The sequence below is a fragment of the Moschus berezovskii genome, chromosome 5 (genome assembly GCF_049115385.1).
Source record: "Moschus berezovskii isolate FMDL1 chromosome 5, NW_MosBer_1.0, whole genome shotgun sequence".
In the NCBI taxonomy this organism is placed as follows: Eukaryota; Metazoa; Chordata; class Mammalia; order Artiodactyla; family Moschidae; genus Moschus; species Moschus berezovskii.
Genome location: NC_142464.1, coordinates 123,936,473 through 123,943,454, shown reverse-complemented (window position 1 = coordinate 123,943,454; position 6,982 = coordinate 123,936,473). Strand labels below are relative to the sequence as shown.

Sequence of the window (6,982 nt, the reverse complement as noted above, 5' to 3'; positions counted from 1 at the left end):
TTTCCTGCGCAGTGTTCTTTCTCTCTTAGCAGAGGGTAAAAGGGGAAGCGTCCCTCAGCGGTCATGTCTAAGTCTCAGTGGGATGTGCTGGTTATTTACTCCTGAGGCTGACATGGGCAGCAAGCCTGCTGGATGTCCCCCAGTAGGCCAGCAACTGTGGAGGGGGAGGTTCACTGAAGACCGAAGTCCCAGCCCAGGGCTGTGGACCCTGCAGTTCCACACAAGCAGGGTGAGTGAGGGTCCGCGTTCTCAGCTCAACTCCAGCCTGATCCCTGGCCCTCCCGACACCCGCTCTGCCCTCCCCGAGCTCCTCCCCAGCCAGCTCCGGAGGCCTCCCCAGCCCTCACACCCCAGGAACACAATCCTTCCTTACTCTTAAACTGGGAATATTTGAGATTCCACACAATGCCCCATTGAACTTTTCCAGAAATTATTTCCTGAGCAGCAAATTCTTGAGCCTCTTTTGAAATGCATTTTCCGTCTGTCCTGCTTTCTCTGCCCCCCCTTTGCCTCTCCCATGGCCCAGAAACTTCTCTGGTTCACAGGAAGGCCTGCATCCTTTTGAGCGGGGTTCCCTGGAAGGGCCTGGTTTGAGATGCTGTGAGTTTTCAACCTCCGTGGGTCCCACGAGCCTCCATGGAGACGGAGCCTGAACCTTGTGTCCCTTTGGGAAACACCTCCCCCGGGAAGCCCTCCTGACCAGCACTCCAGCCCCTGGGGGCAGCACCCAGGCAAGCTGTCTGTGGGGAAGAACCACCCCATCCCAAGCTGGACCCTACAGGTTGCACTGCGCTTGTGCGTGGAGCCACGCCTCTGGGCTCTGCCAGGGGAACTGTGTCTGCAGCAGGATGCCATTCGAGGAGCACACGCTGCTGGGCAAGCTGCAACCAAATCTCCCAATACTTTCCGAGGACGCGGGACAAGCATTCACAGCCCCTGGTGTGAACTGTGCAGAATCGCCCCTGGCGGCCTCCCAGCTCTGCTGTGTCCTGATCCCTGCGTGAGACGCCCCAGGGAGCGTGGCGCCACGACCGCATTGTTGGCGAGGGAGATGGGAGGGAGGTTCAGAAGGGAGGGGCCATATGTACACCTACGGCTGATTCATGCTGAGGTTTGACAGGAAACAGCAAAATTCTGTAAAGCAATTTCCTTCAATAAAAAAATCTTAAAAATAGATAAGCAAAAATAAATAAATAAAAGAACACATGAGTACAAGTGAGCCAAGAGGCAGGAGAAGGAGTCCATGTGGGGCAGGAGGGAGCGCTCTGCTTCCGGAAGGGCGCCGGGAGTGCTGGGTGAAATGCTTCCGAGTCACGTGCAGTGTGGCCGCCCCTCCCTGGGTGTCTGCACCCTGCCACACTGCACTGTGCGTGGCTGTGCTCCAGTATGGTCTGGGCTTCCCCGTCCTGGCGAAGAAATCCTCCTCTAATCCGAGATCTCCTGGATGTTCTTCTCAGTGTCTTGGAGTTTGGCGTTTCCCATGCCGACCTTGAATGCATCCAGAATTTGCTTCTGTGCCTGCTGAAAAATAGGGCTTTACAGACTTTACTGCTCACACTGATAAGTGATCATTTGGGCCCCATCTGTCAAAGTGCCTACCCTTTCCACACCTGAATGACAAAGGGAAGCCAATACCAGCTCTCTGACTTGGGGTCTAGAGTACCCTCTCTCACCCCCTTCCCCCGACCAACTCTTATCCATCCCTCAATACCCAGCCGTATGCCCACTGCTCCCAGGCAGACTTTTCTGATGCCACCTTAGCTTTGGTGCCTCTTTCCAGGCTCCCACAAGCTCTCTGCTTCTGTCTGCCATGGCAGAAAACACTGGGAAATGCAGTCTGACCACCTGGGATTGGTTGTAAAAGGTTGGACTCCTGCTCCTCGCTTAGCTGTGTGACCTTGGGCAAGTTCCTTAACTTCTCTTACCTGAGTTTCTTTGCCTATAGTGAGTGAGTGAGTGAAAGTCACTCAGTCATGTCCAACTCTCTGAGATCCCAGGGACTCTAGCCCACCAGGTTCCTCTGTCCGTGGGAGTCTCCAGGCAACAATACTGGAGAGGGTTGCCATTCCCTTTTGCAGGGGATCTTCCCAACCCAGGGATCGAACTCAGGTCTCCTGCATTGCATCCTGCATTGCAGGCAGATTCTTTACCATCTGAGCCCCCAGGGAAGTCCTTAAAACAAGGGTAATAATATATGCCTCAAGTTTGTCGCAAGTCTTAAATAAGGCATCTCTATAAGCTTCCAGGAATATTCAAAAAGCTGCATAGATGATCTTTATGGCTGCGGTGCTGACTGTGGATGCGATACCCACCTCTTTCCCTGTCTGTCTCCCCCAGTAGATGGTGCGATTCCTGGGGGTAGGAACTGGATCTGCCCCATAAAAGGTGTGGTTTGCGTTTGCTGAACAGAACACAGCCTGGCATCCCGGGACAAATGACAGGACGCGGCCTTGGCCATCCTGGTGGGGAGGAGATGGTTAAAAGGAAGAGCGGCCTGGGCTTGGCTGGGAATGGGACTCCAGTCCACGTGGCTACCCAACTCCTTCCAGAGAGTCTCTTCACAGTGGAAACTCGCCCTGGCGCCCTCCCCGCTGGAGGCATAGCCCTGAAGGGCCCTGGAGACTCTTCTCCAGATGGCCCGCAGGCACTGCCACTACATTCCTGCTGAGACCACTCTCCACCCACGGCAGCTGCCCTGAGCCCGGCACAGAGGGTGGGCTGCGGCCCCCTTGATTCCCGCCCCCCACCCCTACCATGCCCGTCGGCCCACTGGGGACACGGGGACGGCGTGGGGACCCAGGACGCTGACTTCCTCTCCTGCACTAAAGGGCAAAATGGGAAAGCTGAAAAGTTTCAAACCCACTGGTCCTTTCAACAAGACCTCCCTGTCCTCTGTGTCCAGCCTAGGACAGGAGTGGGGCGAGAGAGGATGGAGCCTGGCCCCCGCCCTCCACGTGGCAGAGCCCACCGCATCCTGGGCCAAGACCCCGTTGCTGAGAGAGGAGCTGGCAGCCTCCAGGGAGCCAGACCCAGACGCTCACAGCAGCATGGCCCAGGGCAGCCGCTGTCCGTCCCCAGCGGGTCTGCCCTCCCCACTCAGCATGTCCACTCCGAGCTACCCGCCCGCCTCCAACCAAACCCGGCTCTTCACGTCACAGGACAGTTCCAGCAGAGCCCAGGTGTGGCGGCAAAGTGTCCTCTCACCCACTCCTCCATCTGTTCATCCATTGATCCGTTCACTCACCCATCTCTCTGCACCCCAAGTCTTCATCTGAAAAACGAGGACAGTGATCGTGTCTGCCCTGCAGGGACAGCGAGGGGGTCACCTCCAGCTGTGCTCATCTGCTCTGCCCAAGACTGGAGCCAACGGGGGACAAAGAAATCTGGCAGATGGGGCTGGGAATAAAGCATCAGCTTTATCACTTCATAGTAAAAAGCAGAGACATTACTTTGCCAACAAAGGTCCGTCTGGCCAAAGCTATGGTTTTTCCAGTGGTCATGTATGGATGTGAGAGTTGGTCTCTAAAGAAGGCTGAGTGCAGAAGAATTGATGCTTTTGAACTGTGCTGCTGGAGAAGACTCTTGAGAGTCCCTTGGACTGCAAGGAGATCCAACCAGTCCATCCTAAAGGAGATCAGTCCTGGGTGTTCATTGGAAGGACTGATGCTGAAGCTGAAGCTCCAATACTTTGGCTACCTCATGCGAAGAGCCGACTCATTGGAAAAGACTCTGATGTTGGGAGGGATTGAAGGTGGGAGGAGAAGGGGATGACAGAGGATGAGATGGCTGGATGGCATCACCAACTCAATGGACATGAGTTTGAGTGAGCTCTGAGAGTTGGTGATGGACAGGGAGGCCTGGCGTGCTGTGATTCATGGGGTCACAAAGAGTTGGACACGACTGAGCGATTGAACTGATCACTTAAAACAAACAAGCAAAGCTGGATTCGGAAGAACACAGCTGGAATGGGCAGAAAGAGGGACTTCCTAATGCCGCCACCACCGCTAGGCCATCACTGGGCCATGGGCAGCAATGACTTTTGCAGGCCTCCCTGCAGGGCTGCCCCCAAACCTGGCCACAGGGAGGCGCCGATCATGCTGCAAACTTGGAGCAGACACGAGTGACCACACTGAGAGCTCGGAGGGGACTGAGGGTGGAGACACTCATACCCAGACTCCTCCCCCAGCAGGGGAAGGGCTCCCCACTCCAGGAGGGTTTAGGAGAAACCCTCTTTAAGGACACTGTGCGTGCTTAGTCGCTCAGTCGTGTCTGACTCCTGCGACCCCATAGACTGTAGCCCGCCAGGCTCCTCTGTCCATGGGATTCTCCAGGTAAGAATACTGGAGTGGGTTGCCATTTCGGGAAATTGCATTTGGCCACCCACACTCCATCCCAATAGGGCTGATGTTGACACAAAGTGCTTGGACAGCACCAGGTGTGGAGAAGGTGCACAGTGGCCCCTGGCTCTTAGGATTCTTAACACTACTATTTGCCGAGCCGCTGCGATGTGCCAGGCCCAGGCCGGATGCTGAGGATGCAGAAGTGAGCAGAGCATGGTTCTGCCCACCCGAGCCTCCAGCCCAGCCTCGTGAGCCGTGGGGTCTGGGTGAGGCAACGACTTGCCTGCACCTGCTTCTTCTGGGGCTTGTTGAATGGCTGCTCGCAAGATACCGTGTTATATGTGCGTGTGTGTGTGTGTGTGTGTGTGCGTGCGGGCACGCACGCAGGGCTCATTTGCTCAGTCACGTCTGACTCTTGTGACTCCAAGGATTGGGGCCGGCCAGGCTTCTCTGTCTAGGGGATTATCCTGGCAGGAATACTGGAGTGGGTTGCCATTTCCTCCTCCAAGGCATCTTCCCGACCCAGGGTTCGAACCTGTGTCTCTTGCGTCTCCTGCACCGGCAGGCAGGTTCTTTACCACTGTGCTACCTGGGAAACACCGTGTTGTATGTATCTTCCTTCAAACAGTGAATACTTCTGCTTTGTTATTTTCAACTTGTTAAAATGCTTTCGGCCCTTTGCACTTCCATATGAATTTTACAATTGGTTTCTCGGTTTCTACCAAAAAGTCCACTGAGAACTCAACTAGGATTATGCTGAATCTATAGTTAAATTTCAGGAGAAGCAGTATCGCAACCTGTTTCATGTCTTTAGGTTTTTACTTCCTTCCAGCAATCTTGGGAGATTTTCAGTGGACCAGCCTTGCACCTCCTTTGTAGATTTAGTCTTGGTGGCTCAGATGGTAAAGAATCCGCCTGCAATGCAGGAGACCCAGGTTCCATCCCTGCGTGGGGAAGATCCCCTGGAGAAGGGAACGGCAACCCGCGCCAGTATTCTTGCCTGGACAGAGGAGCCTGGCGGGCTACAGTCCATGGGGTCGAAAAGAGTTGGACATGACTGAGTGACTAACACTTTCACTTTTTCACTCCTATTGCATTCTTTTTAATGTTCCCATAAGTGATCGTCTTCAATCCCAGTTTCCAGTCACTCACTGCTAGTATATTAAAAATGGTTTCATGTAGTGAACTTGTATGCTACAACCTTGTTAAGCTCACTTACCTCTCTTCTTTTTTTGTAGATTCTATCGGACTCCATCAGGTTTTTTATATAGACGGATGGCCCTGGCAAACGTGAAAAAGACAGTTTCACTTCATTTTCGATATGCATGCCTTTGGTCAGTGTTCGTTGCCTCCTCACACTGGCCGGCTCTCCAGTAAAACGCTGACCAGGAGTGGGGCAGCGTATACCCATGTCCCTGTTCTCAGGGTTAGCCAGTCTTCTTCCACTAGGGGATGTTTTTTAATGTGGGGCTTCCCTGGCGGCTGAGACGGTAGAGCGTCTGCCTGCAGTGTGGGAGACCCGGGTTTGATCCCTGGGTCAGGAACATCCCCAGAGAACGAAATGGCAACCCACTCCAGTACTTTTGCCTGGAAAATTCCATGGACTGAGGAACCTGGTGGGCTACAGTCCATGGGGTTGCAAAGAGTCGGACACCACTGAGCAACTTCACTTCACTTAAATCAGCTAAAGGAAGTCACCTTCTATTCCAAGGGTGTAATAAAAATACTTGGCCTCCTGATGCGAAGAGCTGACTCATTAGAAAAGACCCTGATGCTGGGAAATATGGAAGGCAGGAGGAGAAGGGGACGACAGAGGATGAGATGGCTGGATGGCATCACCGACTTGACGGACATCAGTTTGAGTGAACTCCGGGAGTTGGTGATGGACAGGGAGGCCTGGTGTGCTGTGATTCATGGGGTCGCAAAGAGTCGGACACGACTGAGCGACAGAACTGAACTGAATAAAAATACACGGTAGATTTTATCAAAGCTTTTTTGGTCTCTATTGACATGATTGTGTGATATTTTTTTTCATTTTTAGCTTATTAATGTGATAAATTACATCAATTGCTTTTAAAATGTTAAACCAACTTTGCATTCCTGGGATAAATTTGCCTTGGTCATAATATATGATTGGGCTTCCCTGGTGGCTCAGAGGTTAAAGCATCTGCCTCCAATGCGGGAGACCCAGGTTCGATCCCTGGGTCGGGAAGATCCCCTGGAGAAAGAAATGGTAACCCACTCCAGTATTCTTGCCTGGAGAATCCCATGGACAGAGAAGCCTGGTAGGCTACAGTCCACGGGGTCACAAAGAGTCGGACACGACTGAGCGACTTCACTTTCAAGTATACATTATTGGATGCAATTTGCTAAATTCTGGTTTAAAGTGTTTTCACCTATTCATAAGAGAGGTTAATCTGTACTTCCGTCCTGTTATGTCTGTGTCTGGTTTTGGTATCAGGATAACGTTGGCTAGAATGAGGTGAAAAATATTCCTTCCTCTCTAGTTTCAAGAAGAGTCTGGGTATAATTGGTATTATTCCTTCCTTAGATTTTTGGTAGAATTTTCCAGTGAAGCCACCTGGGCCTGAATTTTCTGTTTGAAGCGGTTTCAATTCAGTTTCTCTAATAGATACAGGGCA

The 6,982-nt window shown here is 52.7% G+C and overlaps 1 long non-coding RNA gene across 1 annotated transcript; it reads right to left on the bottom strand.

Annotated features, from left to right (window-relative positions):
• Positions 1 to 1,232: 1,232 nt before the first annotated feature.
• Positions 1,233 to 5,979, bottom strand: LOC148777947 (uncharacterized). The gene is made up of 4 exons (XR_016037390.1): positions 5,560 to 5,979; positions 3,245 to 3,396; positions 2,313 to 2,459; positions 1,233 to 1,518 (listed from the first exon to the last, which is right to left on the bottom strand). It is a non-coding gene; the product is annotated as an uncharacterized LOC148777947 (long non-coding RNA).
• Between the last annotated feature and the right edge of the window lie 1,003 nt (positions 5,980 to 6,982).